Source organism: Mauremys reevesii, linkage group 6, assembly GCF_016161935.1.
Source record: "Mauremys reevesii isolate NIE-2019 linkage group 6, ASM1616193v1, whole genome shotgun sequence".
Lineage (NCBI taxonomy): Eukaryota > Metazoa > Chordata > Testudines > Geoemydidae > Mauremys > Mauremys reevesii.
This window is the reverse complement of record NC_052628.1, coordinates 120,975,879-120,993,765: the sequence shown is the minus strand read 5'-3', so window position 1 is coordinate 120,993,765 and position 17,887 is coordinate 120,975,879.

The window sequence follows — 17,887 nt, the reverse complement described above, 5'->3', positions numbered from 1 at the left end:
ACTCTCTCAGGCTAATACTGGAATATCCCAAAGGAAAAGGACAAAAACATGAATGTTCTGCCATGGTACAATGCCTTCATGCTCCTTAGTACCTGGACTGCATGTATTCAGAACAAAGAGATAAGGAATACACCGTGATACCAGAAGAACAAGGTAGAAAGCTGAGTGGTTATATCTAGTTTCAGATGATGTACATAGCTTACTTTACTTGTCAACTGGTAGGGTATACAAAGATGGTATTAGGGGGTGTAAATTTGGGAGCACACCTTCTGCATAAGGTGAATGTGACAACCCTGCATGAGATGGCTTCCTGGAGATTGGTATCATATTGGACCTTTTTCCAGTACTATATTAGTATTGGCTTTTAGCACTAAACCAAACTGACATTTAGTCTCTTGAATATATTTCACAACGAACCAAAGTGTGATCAAGCAATTCTGTCAAAAATCTAATGCTTTTTCCCACTTGTAGTTGAAGTATTCTTGTGATAATATTTATTCTCCTCTAGCTTCCTGCCATGTGGCACTTGTGTAGCTGCTTTGGGGTTAATTGTCTTTGCCTCAGGATGCTTGGTAGAAGTTAGCACTACGGTCTTTCTCTTTCCCACGAGTCTGTGAACTTGTGATCCTGATAAAGCACTATGAGGGATGTGAATGGCAGCTATTACAGCTAGCTTCACTGGGAGCACAGGAGGGAAAAGCCCATGAGAAGATTCACCTATTGCAGACTGTAGTGCCCTGCCAGTTTGAGGATTGCATCTTCAGCCACATCCTCATACAGGTGCCTCCATTCTTCCTCCATGCAGGTTTCCATCTTCACCCTTGTCATCGCACCACACTCATGTTCCATGCCCTAGCAGTCCTTCCCACCCTCGGTCCAGGTGCTGCATTGGTCTCTCACTTGCTTCTGGCTCAGTGCCGGAGGTATGCTATAAATAGGGCTGCTACATACGCAAAAGTAGATGTTGCCTTTTATTGGCTCTTTAGGGTTTATACGGATAAGTTCAAAAATGTTTGGGTTGCTTTTTTTTCCAAAGATATTTCTAATGTAACAGAACAAGCAGAAGAAAAAGCAGGTCCTCAGTGCTCTTCTCTGTGGTGGAGACCCTGTCAAGATCTCTGTAGGACCTGAACAGAGTTGTCACAGGAGGCTATGAGCTACAGCTGTCCCTCCAACTTCAGCTGTGGTTGGAGGGGATACTGAGACTCCATTTGCGTCCTCCAAAGATCTGGTAAAAAGGTGGAGAGGTGGGTCTGATACATGTAATGCTAAAGGAGCACGATAAATCTGCCTTTATTGCTCCTTTTTGACATACACAGAGCAAAGCCAGACTCTCTTGTTTTGGCACTATAGTTCACCCACCCTTAATGTCTAAAGATCTGTAGCAGGGATTCTCATGCGCCTTCATTTCATGGGTTACCCTGGGCTCCCTCACTTTCAACCTCTTTATTCTCCTTCCTTCCCCACTGATTTATTTGTGTGCCCAGGGACTGTGTGTTGTGGACTATCTGAAAGGCAGTGGTGGACTAATGCCCGGATGCCCAGGGGCCCCAGCCAATTTGGGGGGCCCCTGCAGGAGCACCAGAACCTTGGTAGAAGGGGGTGGGGCACTGGTGCCTGAACTGTAATCCTGTCCCCTGCTCCTCCTCTTCCCCCTGGGGCCCTGGCCAGGCTAGAAGCTGGAGCTGCGCCACAGTGAGAGATGCCCAAGGAGCCTGGGCTGTTGTGGAGAGTCTCAGACCCTCCACCTGCCCCGGGTGGGAAGAGAACAGCCCCTGGCTTGTGTCCCAGGGCGGATGGAAGGTCTAGGGCTCCTCAGCAGCCCAGGCTCCCTCGGTGTCTCTTACCATGGCCAGTCTCCGACTTCTGGCCTGGCCGGGAGTGGGGCCTCAGGGAGAGAGGAGGAGCAGGGAGCGAGGTTCCATGGCGAGCAGTATAGGGGGCCCCAAAAGTTCTTTGGGCCCAGGGCCCCAATAAATTTTAATCCGCCTCTGCTGAAAGGGCTCCACGAACCATTCCCCTATGTAGTTACCCCAAGATTTAGATCGCAGGCACTCCAATAATGGTTTGCCTAAGACTATGCAATTTGCTTTCTGCAAAGGGATAATAAGATAGTGGTCCACTGTAGAGGAATTGCCAGGGTGTTACCACAGGGCTTGTCTCCGACCCACAGAGAGCTCCTCAGAGCAAGCTAATCTTGCTAGCCCTTGGAAGGACACCGATACAGCCTTCTGCTCAAGGATGGACACACAAGCAGTAATTCTTCTAAAACAAAATAATATTTATTTAGAAGAAATAAGTAGTTACAATGTATCTAATAAAGCAAGAAAGAATACGTAAAACACAATAGAATTACATTTAAAGAGTTGTATAATAAAGCGGCAAAACAAAAAAGAAACCAAAACAGAATATGCAGGATACACAGACCATATAGCAGTTACACTAATAGGCATGTAGAAACCCTGCATACAAAAAGAACAGGAGTACTTGTGGCACCTTAGAGACTAACAAATTTATTTGAGCATAAGCTGTAGCCCACGAAAGCTTATGCTCAAATAAATTTGTTAGTCTCTAAGGTGCCACAAGTACTCCTGTTCTTTTTGCGGATACAGACTAACACGGCTGCTACTCTGAAACCTGCATACAAAGGCCTTAGTGTTAATGTTATAATCCGCTGCTGTTATTTGATATTATATAGTATGTATGACCTTTACACCACGTAAAAGAGACTATTACAATGTTACAGATTTAATGAAATCGTTTGCTTAACACTAACATCCTGTGAGCAGTGATCAGCTGGTTGCAGGATGGGTGGGGTGGATCTCACTCAGACGCAGGCATCCAGCTTTATTGACAGGCACTCCCAATCATTCCTTTTTACTAGAGATAAAATCACAATGTCTACTTTTCTTACAGCCCTCTGATACCGTCTGTAAAGGTCTTTCTGCTCTGTCACAAAAGGAAGGAGATGCTGTCAGGTTGCCACGTGGGCTGCAGTGATGGTTAGAACTGTTACTACCATCTTCCTCGGGCGGTCTCAGAAGCCTCAGTTTCTGCTGCCTTAGAGGCTTCCATAGCTACTGTGTTCTAAAGCTGCTGCTCTCCAGATTCTCCTGCTGCTTCTGCAGGTAGCTGCTTTCCAGAATCATCTTAAGATGCTGCTTCTTGGGGCTTGTGATCTTCACCCCCACCCCCCAAGCCTGCTCGCTGTTGGTCTTATATACTGGTTGCGCTTGCAAGGTCAGCTCATTAACATAATATATTAACCTGGCTCAGCCAATCAGCTTCCTGTAATTAGCATATTTCTAGATCATGTCTATTATATCATACCTATTTTTAGATAGCTAAGCTCCTCCTTCTGATGCCATCTTGGGTAGAGCTCCTCCCTTTGACCTATTTTTAGATAGCAAAGCTCCTCCCTATGAGTTGCTGGAACTTTGCATACCCTAACCCTGTGTCTTCTATAGAGGATTATTGGGTCTGCCATTATGGATTTCTAACTTTAAATGATCACTAATTACTATTTATCTAAAGCCTTAATCTTAAAACTGACTGCTGTTTTATGCAAATCAAAGTGTACTGATACTGTCACCACCTTACTTATATCCTAGAATCATCACAGAATATCAGAGTTGGAAGGAGCCTCAGGAGGTCATGTAGTCCAGCCCCCTGCTCAAAGCAGGACCAATCCCCAACTAAATCAGACCATTGGATATCAATGGGGAGAGGTGAAATTTTTATAATATTTAACCCTTCCCCCCTCTTTATTTTCCCCCCAGTTTTTCTCTGACAGTCTCTATTAAGGTGCTGTAAGGTTTTTCAAAACAGCTAAAAGCAAAATCTCTCATTACTCCAATACCTCATCACTTCTGTGCTCAACACTAGATCAGCTGAGGCACATTTGCTGATAGTCTTTGGTTTGCTCTCTTGAGACACTATGTCTTCTTCTGCCTCTTCTGAAGCCTGACTTACACAATGTCTGTTTTATCTGTGATGTGCCCGCATGCCATGGCAATAAAATAAATCCTGCAGTTCTATTTTTTTCCATAACTGTGTGGGGATTCCTCTGAGGTGTCATTTAAAAAAATGTGTTTTTATCCTTTTCCACATTTCTCTCTTACACCCTCCCCCCACAGACCTGAGTGTCTTTGGGGACCTTGCCCTGATTCTTAACCCCATCTCTCCTATTCAGTTTTTTTTTACAAAAACTTGGTGTTGTAGTTTCACCAGCTGATCTGACACTTCTTGCATCCACTGTACAATGACTCAGGCAATGTCAACGCTATAGCAGCTACAGGGGCACAGCTACACTGATGTGGCTGCGCCACTGTAGTGCTTCTGGTGAAGACGCTCTAAGCCAGCAGTTTAATAACTCCTGCCTTCATGAGAGTCAGTAGCAATGTTGACAGGAGATGCTTTCCTGCTGATGTAGCACTTTCCCCAGAGGTGCTTAGGTAGGTATAACTTACATCCCTCAGAGATATGGATTATTCATGCCCCTGAGTGACATAAATTATACTGAAGCAATTTGTAGTATAGACATAGCCTCAGTAGTTAGTTAATATATTATTGTGATTTTTTTTTAATGAGAGATGCAACGTGTTACTCTAGTTCAATGAATCTCTTTTGAAGTTACTGGTGGCAAAGAGTGACTGTGTTATTGCACTGGAAGAGGAAAGGCTAGTCTTTTCTCTCTCTGGGATTGCATTATCCACTTCTCGTCCATGAATAGAGAGCATTCTCATTCAGCAGTTCCTGCCAGGGAGCCACAAACTCTCCTTCAGATCCTGTGGAAGCTGGAACTGCACAGGATCAGAGCTCTGTAGGATTTTTTTGGCAGGGTATGGGGAGGGTGTAAGAAGTATTTGAAGGCAGGGACTGGTCACTTTCCATGGCATTGCCCCTTGCAGGCCCTACAGATGTCCTAGGAGACTGGGAGTTAATGTTTTTTGAAGCACCATTATCTCCCATAGGACCTCCCTTCATGGTGGAGAAACAGGCAGTGTCAAGCAGCTCCTTGCAGGCATGGTGCAAAAAGAGAGGGGAGCAATGAAGCTGGTGCATGGGACTGACTGGTCTAGGACACTTTTTCTCTGGGTGTCACCAGGATCACCAGCTTAGGAGGCTGTGCCCTTTCTGCATACTCCAAGAGCCCTCCCGCTTGAGGGCAAAATCACTGGGAAAGTCCATGAGGACGAAGTTTCCTGACTCCTGTGATCTGCTGCCATAGTCTTTCCTGTGTGAGCAGGATGACCTGTTTCTGATTTCTCTGATTAATTACTGCCATAGTGTAGGAAGGGTTGGCTAGCCGCTAGAGCACTGGACTGAGGTCCCAAATGCCTGGTTTCAATTCCTGGCTCAACCACAAATTCCTTGTGTGATTTTGGGCAAGTCACATAACTTTCCCCGTGTCTCAGTTCCTCATCTGTAATATAGGGATGCTACTTCTCTACTTCCAAGGGGCACTGGGAAGATAAAACCCATTAATAATTATGAACTGCTCAGATACTACAGTGAGGACTAAATGCCTAGATAAAATACCTTTCCAGAGATAAATGTATCTGTTAAAAGATGAAGAGTAAAAGTTGCTTGTCATACACCACTCAAAGTTGAATATTGGTTTAGTTTTATTTTTAGGCACTTGCAGGCATGAGAGCTTTTTATTATAAACATAGAGATATTCCAGTGTTTGTAATGGAGCAGTAAGCCATGGAAGAGCCCTTTATGCTTAATATAAATACATAGCAACATGTCTATTTTAAAAAACAAGCAAACAACCTGAACCCCTACAAAAACAAGACACTTCAGCACACGTGCGTCTCCCCCTGTGGAGAGGGTGAGAGAACCACCACCACATAGCAGATATATAGTCCATGTTTTTTGATGCCCTACTGGAAGTGTTCTGATACTACAGTGATGATTGTGCCATAAGAATCTCTATAGAATAGCCTGCATTTTTATCAAAAGTTGTGCAAAAATCAAACACCTCAAATGTTTTGTGTTAAATAATTGATGCAACCTCTTATTTGCTATGTTAGTAAATCCTTTAAAATATGTTCCCATGTGTGAAAACAGATGGCTCAAATTCAAAGATTCTCCTTTTTCCAAAGCTGAATCTTGGTGCCACGTTTGTTTATGGAAGAAGAAGGGCTTTCTGTGTATATACTGAACTTGGATGGTATATTTGCCTGTAATGTATTTGGGTAGCTATTTATACATAGTGTTCTTTACCTGAGCCTTTGAATGCCTTACACCAATTGAAGAAATACAAAAATAAAATCCCCATTCTTAGCTGTACTGCATATTTTTTCAGTTGGTCAAAGACTCAGGCAAACAGATATTTACTACATTGTACCCTACTGTTTTGCAAACTCAGACTCTGGGGAACCTGATAGTCTTCAAATACCTTAAGGGCTGTTATAAAGAAGTTTGTGATCAGTTGTGCTCCTTGTCCTCTGAAGGTAGGACTAGAAGTAATTGGCTTAATCTGCAGCTAGGGAGATTTAGGTTAAATACGATTTAGAAAATTTTTCCTATAAGGGTGTTTAAGCTCTGGAATAGACTTCCAAGGGAGGTTGTGGAAGCCGCATCATTGGAGGTTTTTAAGAATAAGTTAAATATTTGTCAGTGATTGTCTAGGTCCTGCCCCAGCATATGGGTTTAGACTAGATGCCTTCTCGAGTTCCCTTGCAGCCCTACATTTTTATGACTCTTGTACAGAGAATGTGCTGCCACATTTTCTCATTTAGTAACATTTGAGTGTTGAGAATTAAACTCTCCCATTCTAGAGGCACACAACAAGCACAGGACACTGTTGAGAACCTGCAACCTTAACAGCTTTGCCTGTGAACTGCTACATATTTCACATATAGATATTTTTATCTTTAATTTAGATATAATTACTTGATCAAGAATTTCAGTGTATAAAGTGAACTTCCTCAAAGTAATGAGTATATTTTGCCCACTATATATGTGTCTGTGCCTCAAGTATTTTTCTGTGTAACTCATTAAAGATCAATACTAACAAATATTAACAAAATATTTTGATGGAGACAATTCTTGATACCAAAGGCAAGGTGAGTAGTAAAGGATGCCTTCAGTTTTGGCTTACATTTCAGAGGCAGCAAACAAGGTAATTCTTAGACATTCTCAATGATGATCCCCTTCCAGACTGGTTAAAGAGTTTAACTTCCTTTTATATTATTTGTTGATTTGTGGTTCTTAAATTTACAAGGTGATGGGAAGAGCAAACAGTTTTTATTCCAGGTTACAGATAATTCTTTAATGAGTTATAGACTTCCATATAAATGCCTTTTCCCTTTTTCTTGAGAGTATGCCTCTTCATAACATTGGAAATATACTTTTTAAAAATGTGTGAATAAAACAGGCAGTTCTCAACTCAGAACATTCTGCCTGAATGCATTCCAGGAAACCTGTAATTGGCAGGGACTGGGTTTTTTTTTTTTCTTTTCACTTGATGCAGCTTTGTTTTTGAAAGGCTTTTCTTGGAGAAAAACATCCCAATCTGTCTAAAGAGGGTTCGCTCCACATTCTCCATAGTAAGAAAAAGATCAGGAGGAATCTGGGCTGTCTTAGACCTGAAGAAACTGCACAGGTCCAGGAGAGACTAACTTCAGGGACTTTCACCATCAGTCTCCAGGAGGGTAGTCACAGATCTGCCAATTTTAAGCAGGGCCGGTGCTTCCATTAGGCGACCCTAGGTGGTCGCCTAGGGCGCCAGGATTCGGGGGGCGGCATTTTGTGCACTCCATGGGGCGCACGGGAGCTTCCGGTTCCGCTCCCATCGCGCCGCCGAAGAAGGACCTTCTGCCGACGTGCCGCGGAAAACAGCGGCAGGCAATTGATCAGCTCAATGACTGCCGCTGTCGCCTGCGGCATTTTGGTGGAGGGTCCTTCTTCGGTGGCACGACGGGAGCGGAACCATGAGGAGCGCACAAAATGCCACCCCCCGAATTCTCCCTAGGGCGCCAGAAACTGGGAATGGTCAGCTTGGAAAACAGACAACTAAGGGAGGATATGACAGATGTCTATAAAATTGTGACTGGTGTGGAGAAAGTGAATAAGTAAGTGTTATTTACTCCTTCACATAACACAAGAACCAGGGGTCGCTCAATGAAAGTAATAGGTGTAAAGCAAACAAAGAAGTACTCCAACACACAGTCAATCTGTGGAACTCATTGCCAGGGGATGTTGAAGACCTAACGTATAACTGGGGTCAAAAAAGAATTAGTTAAGTTGATGAAGGGCAGGTCCATCAATGGCTGTTAGCCAGGATGGGCAGGGGCTCAACCCCATGCTCCACAATGACTCCAAGATATCCTTCTTGAGTGGAAACAGCTCATTTAGACCCCCATCATTTGAGATGTATAGTTGGGATTTCAAATTTGATGACAATATATATCTCCAGATCAGTGGCACCGCTATGGGCACCCGCATGGCCCCACAATATGCCAATATTTTTATGGCTGACCTGGAACAACGCTTCCTCAGCTCCCGTCCACTCACACCCCTTCTCTACCTACGCTACATTGATGACATCTTCATCATCTGGACCCATGGGAAGGAGACTCTGGAAAAATTCCACCACGATTTCAACAGCTTCCACCCCACCATCAACCTCAGCCTGGACCAATCTACACGGGAGGTCCACTTCCTGGACACTACGGTGCAAATAATTGATGGTCATATTAACACCACCCTATACCGAAAACCTACCGACCGCTATGCCTACCTTCATGCCTCCAGCTTCCATCCCGGGCACACCACAACATCCATTGTCTACAGCCAAGCACTGAGGTACAACCGCATCTGCTCTAACCCCACAGAGACCAACACCTACAAAATCTCCTCCAAGCATTCTCAAAACTACAGTACCCGCACGAGGAAATAAGGAGACAGATCAACAGAGCCAGACGTGTACCCAGAAGCCTCCTACTGCAAGACAAACCCGAGAAAGAAACCAACAGGACTCCACTGGCCATCACATACAGTCCCCAGCTAAAACCCCTCCAGCGCATCATCAGGGATCTACAACCCATCCTGGAGAATGATCCCACACTTTCACAGGCCTTGGGTGGCAGGCCAGTCCTCGCCCACAGACAACCTGCCAACCTGAAGCATATTCTCACCAGTAACTGCACACCGCACCATAGTAACTCTAGCTCAGGAACCAATCCATGCAACAAACCTCGATGCCAACTCTGCCCACATATCTACACCAGCGACACCATCACAGGACCTAACCAGATCAGCCACACCATCACCGGTTCATTCACCTGCACGTCCACCAATGTAATATATGCCATCATATGCCAGCAATGCCCCTCTGCTATGTACATCGGCCAAACTGGACAGTCTCTAAGGAAAAGGATAAATGGACACAAATCAGATATTAGGAATGGCAATACACAAAAACCTGTAGGAGAACACTTCAACCTCCCTGGCCACACAATAGCAGATCTTAAGGTGGCCATCCTGCAGCAAAAAAACTTCAGGACCAGACTTCAAAGAGAAACTGCTGAGCTCCAGTTCATCTGCAAATTTGACACCATCAGCTCAGGATTAAACAAAGACTGTGAATGGCTTGCCAACTACAGAACCAGTTTCTCCTCTCTTGGTTTTCACTCAACTGCTAGAACAGGGCCTCATCCTCCCTGATTGAACTAACCTCGTTATCTCTAGCTTGCTTCTTGCTTGCATATATAAACCTGCCCCTGGAAATTTCCACCACTTGCATCCGAAGAAGTGGGTATTCACCCACGAAAGCTCATGCTGCAAAACGTCTGTTAGTCTATAAGGTGCCACAGGATTCTTTGTTGCTTTTACAGATCCAGACTAACACGGCTACCCCTCTGATAGTTGGGATTGTTTTCCAATGTGCATTACTTTGCATTTATCAACATTGAATTTAATCTGCCATTTTGTTGCCCAGTCACCCAGTTTTGTGAGATCCTTTCGTAGCTCTCCGGAGTCTGCCTGAGACTTAACGATCTTGAGTAGTTTTGTATCATCAGCAAATTTTGCTACCTCACTGTTTATTCCTTGTGAATAGTCCTGTTGAAGTCGGTGGGGCCACTTTTGTTCCTTAAAGGTGAGCAAACATGTAACTGCTTTTCTGTATCAGACTAGAGTGCCCAGCACATGGCAGAATCAGGTTCAAGAAGCAAACGTACATCACACAGCGTGTCATGTATGTTTGCTTCTTGAACCTGATTCTTCCATCTATTTGGGCCCCTTATTATGATCTCTCGGCTTATGGGGATGGAGAGGTGAGAAAGGGGTTCAAATAGTTCAGGGAAACCCAGGGAGGGTGCGGGGGGGGGGGGGAGAAGAGGAGGAAGAGGAAAAAAATAACTAATATATTCAAGAGAGCAGGGGAAATGTATTTATCTCTGTCCTGATTCCTTTCTCCTCACTTTTCTTGCAGCTGCTTTACATGCACTGCATACATCCCTATAAAACTGCTTTTAAAAGGTTTTGCTTTTAAATTAAAAGAGCCATTAATGAGCCAAACTCTATTCACTCAATGCTGTGCACTAGTAAGCGATTGGGGTCTGATCCGAAGTCAGTGGAAAGACTCCCATAGACCTGAGCGGGATTTGGATCCAGCCTGTGCTTCACTTCTGGGTCAAGGGAGGTGGCCTTTGGCTGCATGGCCTCACAATGTCCCATAGGCCACTAACACGCACCCTGTGGTGCGTTATCAGTACAGCTTCACACTTGGGAGAGTTGGGTCTCACCCACCCCCATGCTCAGTCTAGCTCCAACCCATCCTCAACTGAGTGACACTAGTACTTCAGAAGTTAATTAAATCCCCCCCCCCACCTGATCTGCTCCACCTCTTCCTAATGCTTTACTCTGCACCCTAAGAGGAAGCAGCGGAAGAGGGAGGGAGTGTAATTACTGAGCTCCATGGCACTAGTTCTACATACAGTGCTTAGTAGCTTTTAATTACAGTTTCTGCTGTTCCACTCAGCTGAGGAGCAGAGCAGCATGTGGAGGGGGAAGGGTGGAGTGGAGTAGTGGGAGGTGGAGGAGCTCAGTGCATTGGAGAGAAGCCACCTGGGTTAGGGGAGGGGAGAGTGGGTAAAATCAGGAGGAAGCAGGCAAGACTTTTGAGGGAGGAGGAGAGAGTTTGTGGGAGGAGAGAAGCAGTTAGGGATCAGGAGAGGATGCAGAGATGGATGGAGAGAGAGAGAACAGGGGGATAAAGAGAGGAGTGAAAAGAGACAGGACAGAAACAAACAGATTGTGGAGAAGGAGAGAGAAATGTAGCTTTGCCTGTGGTGAGCAAGGAGGGAGCAGATACTGGACAGAGAACAGGGTGTGAGGTTGAAGTGCAGAGACTGCATAGACATGAGCAAAGGTCAGACACACTAATCTCCATTTGTTGTTGCTTTTTTTATGGAAAATTGGGTTTTACAATGAAATGAACACTTTTTTTGCAGAAAGTGCCTGCTTGTCTAGAAAACTTTTGATTTTTCATTGGACAACCAAAACCCCACAAACTCAAGATTTCTGATTTTCAGCCAAAAATGTTTTGGCCGAAAAATTTGAAAGGACAAAGTTTTCCATGGGGGAAAAACAAATTCTCTATAACTGACACATAACTGTAATAAACTAATTGCAAAATTACGGAGAAATTAAATATCAGACAACCAGATACATATACCTTTTAAAAGAATAATTAATAAGTGATCAGTGAAATATCTCTGATGCAGAATTTTACTTTTCCTGCTTGGTTATGTTGGAAGACACTCAGATACCATCATGAAAAGCAAGCTGAGAAAACCCAGATAGACAGAAATTACATAAATTTAATAATGTTCTTCCACTAAAACACAGGAGGGGCTGACAAGATGGATATGGTGAGCAGGGCATGCTGGAATAACGAGCAGAGCATGGAGAATGAGCAATGGTGGGCACAGCACATCATGGAGTGATGGGATCATGGATATGGTGAATAAATTCTGAATGCACCATATTCTCCCCTCCCCCAAACTCTGAGCCCTGAATCCTCTCCCAAAGTCTCAGTGGGAGAGGACGCAGGCTGTCAGGATCCTAGCAAGGACAGTCAGGACTAAGGGTCAGAGCAGGGTCAAGCCTGAGGCTGGGAGTAGCGGAGGAGTTCATAGTCAGGTTCCAGGCCTGGGCCGATACCCAGGGTCAGATGCTGAGTCAGGTTTCAGGGTCTGAGTCAGAAGGCAAAGGCCAAATCAAGCCAAGGTCAAAGCCAGAGTTCAAGGGCAAGAATAGCCACAGGAGAGCCACACTGTCGCCTGGACACTTCCAGCACACCCCTTGCATTCATATAGGGCAGGGAGCCAATCAGGAGCCATAAGGCTGCTGCCTGTCAAACCTCTTGAGGCGGGACTTCCCATAGTCTGTGCCCAGGGTGGGTCATGGGCAGTGGAGCACAAGTTAGTTACAGCTGCTGCTGGATGGCAGCTTGGAGATTTACAGGCCTTGGTTCTAGAGCTGCAGGGTCTTATACAGGCTAAGTGGATGTATAGATTGACCTACTTGTTCCTCCAGAAAAGGGCTTGGGAATCTCGGTTGCTGCTGCCTTGCTCTACCTGTTCTGTGAAGAAAACATTAGTCTCCATAGCTGTCATGCTGGTGCTTTTCATGACCACTAAACCCAATTTATTTAAAAGAATGTAGGAGAGGGGGACCCCTGGTGTCACATCATATTGGCTTTGTCTGCAGCTTCTGAAAAGAACATGCGAGTTCCAGCCTCTGACGGAAATCAAAGGACAATTTAATGCCAGAGAAGAATTCAAGCTCAATGATTTGTTGCCGCATTACCAATAGTTTTTTAACTCTGACCTCATGATTTTTGCTTTCTTTTGGCTGTTCCTTGTCTCTGTGTGTCTCATCTTTCTGGAGAATTTCCCTTAAGGAATTCCCAGCGATGGCTCCTCAGACGAAGATGTGAGTGGCTGACATTATGTAATGTTTTGATATTTGGCATTCCCATGGTAATGTCCCACCCACCAATGCAGAATAAGTTGTCAGAGCATGAAATTGGTATTTTTACATATTCTTAATGTACAGATGTCAGTCTGAAAACCATTCACTAATGTTAAGATTAAATTCTTTGTTTCATTCTATTCACATGCACAAATCTATTTGGATGATTTCTTTCCTTTTTGGGAGTAGAGAGAAGAAAGACAAAACTTAAAGTAATAACTTAATAGCTGTATTGAAAGGTCCAAGCTAACTTTAAGGTATTGTGTGCTGAATGCAAGATAGACTCATAAATCCAAAAGCAAGAGTGCTCAGTTTTAGCACCTGTGCTCCTGGCATGGGAGCAGAAAGTGAACAACAAGTACCAGATGCAGAGAAGCAATATAATCAGTGACCCATTTTCTGCTGCCAAATTCATCAGCATGTTCCAAACCAAATCCGCTCACAGTTTACAAGTTTGTTATTCTGCGTTAATTACCGTGAAAGAATGGCCTACCCTTATGGGAGGATTAGTATTTCTAAAAATAATGTGCATGGAAAAAAGAATGAAGGGTCTGAAAATGGGGCCACCTAGGATGCCAAATTGTGTTTGATTATGAGGTGACAAAGACTAGAAGATATCAAAGTAACTTTCCTGGAAGCAAATAAACTGCTCCACCAATTCTTCCTTTACCTTCCACTTGCCTCCCAGAGGGCTGCATCATAAATATATGGGAGTAATGTTGCTTCTCTACAGTGGGATATTGTCTTCTAAGTGAACAGTGAAAACAGAAGGACCTTCTGGCTAGAGTTTACTGCTAGAATTCTTGTTGATGATTGTTCAATGGGCTCTCAAGAAGGGAGTAGTCTGGAAATGCATCCTGAAATCCTTGTTTGTAGGGGTGATCCTTATCCAAACAGTCCCATTTTCCTGAGTGAGGCTACTCACGTGATTACAGAGCTAGGCTCCTGATTTGCTTAACAAAGATTCCAGCTGATGACAACATGGCCAACATATCAGAACTAATTGTCCATCTTTATCAAGCCCTTCTGGAAAACTACTTCCTGTTGTTTTAAAATTCATTTTAATGAATTTTAAATGAATAAAATATGATGGGGTCGAGGGCCTGGTTGTCACTGAGGAATTTTCTCCTGAAGGTGGTTGTGACACCCATTTCATAAAAATGGCTCAGGCCACATCTACACAAGAGCACTAGACAGGGGCACTGGAACAATTTGTATAGTGGGGGTGCGGAGAGCCATTGAACCAAACTGTAAACCCTGTATATGATGGAAACCACTTCAAGCCAGGGGGGTTCAGCAGCACTCCCAACATCCCCAATTCCAGCACCTAAGGCACTAGATAGCTGTAAAGTCGGCTTAGCTGAACCAGTTTTAAAACTGGTTAGGATTTAGGGGGAGATTTTCCACAATGTAAACCAACCCTAGGAGTCTGATGCTCTTGAAACACAGCCTGTGAGACTAAAGTAGGCATCCACCTTCAATTTCAGGGGGGAGGGATAGCTCAGTGGTTTGAGCATTGGCCTGCTAAACCCAGGGTTGTGAGTTCAATCCTTGAGGGGACCACTTAGGGATCTGGGGCAAAAATCAGTACTTGGTCCTGCTAGTGAAGGCAGGGGGCTGGACTTGATGACCTTTCAAGGTCCCTTCCAGTTCTATGAGATTGGTATATCTCCAATTATTACATTACATTAACCTAGCTTTGATGTTTGAGGTCTCCCAGCTTTGATGTCTGATTTTCTGGCAGCTTCTCTCAGCTGACTAAAACCCATCAGCAGGTGGTGGGGAAGTGGGTGAACACTTCAAGCTACTTGCAACTCAGATCATAATGGAAGACTCCCAATGTGGAAATTCCAGTTGAAAGCTTTCAAGGGGTTTCATCTGGCCAGTAGGCTGTTGGCTCTGCAGATCTTGGATGGCACTGTACCTTACTGCTCACTGGAGTGAGCACTGTGCCTGGAGACATGTGGGCTTACAGACAGAGACCCTAGTCTACTGACTCCTGGAGCTATACTCGGGGCAGCTCTAGGAATTCGGCCGCCCCAAGCACGCAGGGGGCGCGCTGCCGGTCCCACGGCTCTGGGGGACCTCTTCCAGACACGCCTGCGGAGGGTGCGCTGGCAGGGCAGCAGGCGGCTCCGGCGGACCTTCCGCAGTCTTGCCGCGGGACCAGTGAACGCTCCGCAGTCATGACTGCGGAAGGTCCGCTGGAGCCGCCTGCCGCCCTGCTGGCAAAATGCCGCCCCAAGCACGCGCTTGGTGCGCTGGGGTCTGGAGCCGGCCCTGGCTATACAGGTAGAAGGGCTCTAATGGCACATATTGGAATTTCCACTGGTGTGCTGTATGGAGCCTGTTCACTCTGCATTGATGGAGGGAGGAGCATGGTCACTGGGGCCCCTTAAAACCCCAGCACATCATAAAATAACCAACCCATCACTGTGATTAGACTTCTTGTATTCCAGCAGCTGGTCACCATTGGTTGAGCAACTCCAGGCCCAGCCAATGGTATATCAAAGGCAAAGACTCCATGCCAGGGGCTAAAACAGAAAACGAAAGGCCATGGCTACACTACCAATTTTTTGCCGGCACAAGTTACTTCAGCATAAAGCTGCTACAGTTAGTATATTGGTTATGCACATGGGTAGTTGGCTTCTGGTGTCGGTGCTGTGTGCTCTCACCAGGAGTGCTTGTGTTAATGCACAGTGTGGTGCACCAGGGGTAGGTATCCCAGTATGCCACCCATCACTATCCAGCACTCCGTCTCTTGGCAATGCATGATGGAGCAGAAGGGGTGTCTGAGGCTGAGGGGTCAAGTTGCCAACATGCAACTTTCTCCACCCCACAATGCTATTTTTATCCCATAATTTTCACACCTATTTTGAAAATCCCATGAACCTGCATGGGACTTATCGCTGTCCGCTGTCTCTGACAAAAGCATGGAGCCTGCTCAGCTCTGTACTATTGTCATGAGTGTTGCAAGCACAGGATGCACAATCCTCCGGTATTTGCAGAGCCACAAGAACTGCATCAGCAGGGACTGGGAAGATTTCTTGGAGGACAGGTTGCTGTGGCACTTCAAGATTGCTGGTGGCATTCGTGGAGCAGCTGCAAATGGTGGAGCGCTACTTCTGGGCCTGAGAAACGAGTACTGACTGTTGGGATCACATTGTAATGCAGGCTTGGAATGATGAGCAGTGGCTGCAGAGCTTTAGGATGCAGAAGGCCACATTCCTGGATCTGTGTACAGAGCTCGCCCCAGCCCTCCAGCACAGATTCACCAGAATGAGAGCTGTGCTGAGAGTGGAGAAGCAAGTGGTGATCACACTGTGGAAACTTGTAATGCTGGATTGCTACTGGTCAGTGGGAAACCAGTTTGGAGTTGGTATATCCACCGTGGGGGTCATGCAAGTATGCATGGCCATTAATTGTCTCCTGCTACACAAAACCATGACTCTCAGCAATGTCCATGACATAGTGGATGGATTTCCAGCAATGGGGTTCCTGAACTGCAGTGGAGCAATCAATGGCATAGAGATCCTGTTTTGGCCCCAGACCACCTTGCCACACAGTACATCAACAGAAAGGGCTGTTTTTCTGTGGTTATGCAAGTGCTGGTGGATCACTTGGGGTGCTTCACCGACATCAGTGTTGGCTGGTCAGGGGAGGTCCATGACACTAGCATCTTTAAGAAAACCGGACTGTTCAGAAAGCTAAAAGCAGGGACTTTCTTTCCCAAACGGTGGATTACCATTGGTGATGTTGAAATGCCAGTAGTAATCCTTAGAGACCCAGCCTACCCCTTGCTCCCCTGGCTCATGAAGCAGGACACTGGGCATCTTGACAGCGCCAAGGAAAGATTCAACTACCAGCTCAGTAGGTGCAGGATGACAGTTGAGTGAGCTTTTGATAGACTGAAGGGACATTGGCATTGTTTACTCAAGGATTGGATCTCAGTGAGAAAAACGTCCCAATAGTTATAGCTGCCTGCTGTGTCCTGCATGATATCTGTGAGGGAAAAGCTGCTGCCAGGGAGGAGGTGGAGCGGCTGTCTGCTGAGTTTAAACAGCCAGACACAAGCTATCAGAAGAGCTCAATGCAGAGCTATACAACTCAAGGAGACTTTGAAAGAGCACTTTAACAGCAAGTCACAGTAATGCATTGTGGTGTACAGTACTCTCCCTGGCCCTGCTCTTTGGGGGCCTGTTAACAATCATGTGGTTTACTGGGCGCATCTATGAATAAACACTGACTATGCACCTGTTAGTTTTGCAGTGCTTGCTGTATATTTATGATTATTGCATTGTTTGTCACTGATCCTATGAGTTGTCACAATGTACAACAATAGTGAGTACTTTCACTACCGCCAGGCATTCAGCAGCATATGTTGAACTAAAATCTTAATTATTTTCTAGACAATAGTTTTATTGAGTAATGAAAACACTTAAAAATGCAGTGCAAGTTAAAAGCAAATACATTTAAACCTTCTTAAATGTATGGAACAGAGCTTAAAGAAGGGGAAGGAACAGTCACATATATACGCCAACTGTGAAACTTTGTTTGTCCATAATGTCCCCTAGTGTGGGGTGGTAGGGGTAGGGATGTGGCACCTAATGTCATGTGGAGGGGAGGGAGGTGCTATACTGGGGTTATCCATGGACTGCAAAGGGAGGTGAGTCCAGGATTGTTGAACCTGTAGGTCCACCAGAGTCTGCAGCATCTGTGTTTGGTGCCAGGGAAGCCCCAGTATGTCCTGGTGCATCTCCCTCTGCGACTCCTGTGCCTTTCTCCTGTCTGCTCTTTCCTTATCCATACAGTCTGCAATGTTCATCCTCCAGCCAGGCCCTCCGCTCACAGTCTAAAGCAGCACTGGATTGCAGGATCTCGCTGAACATGTCAT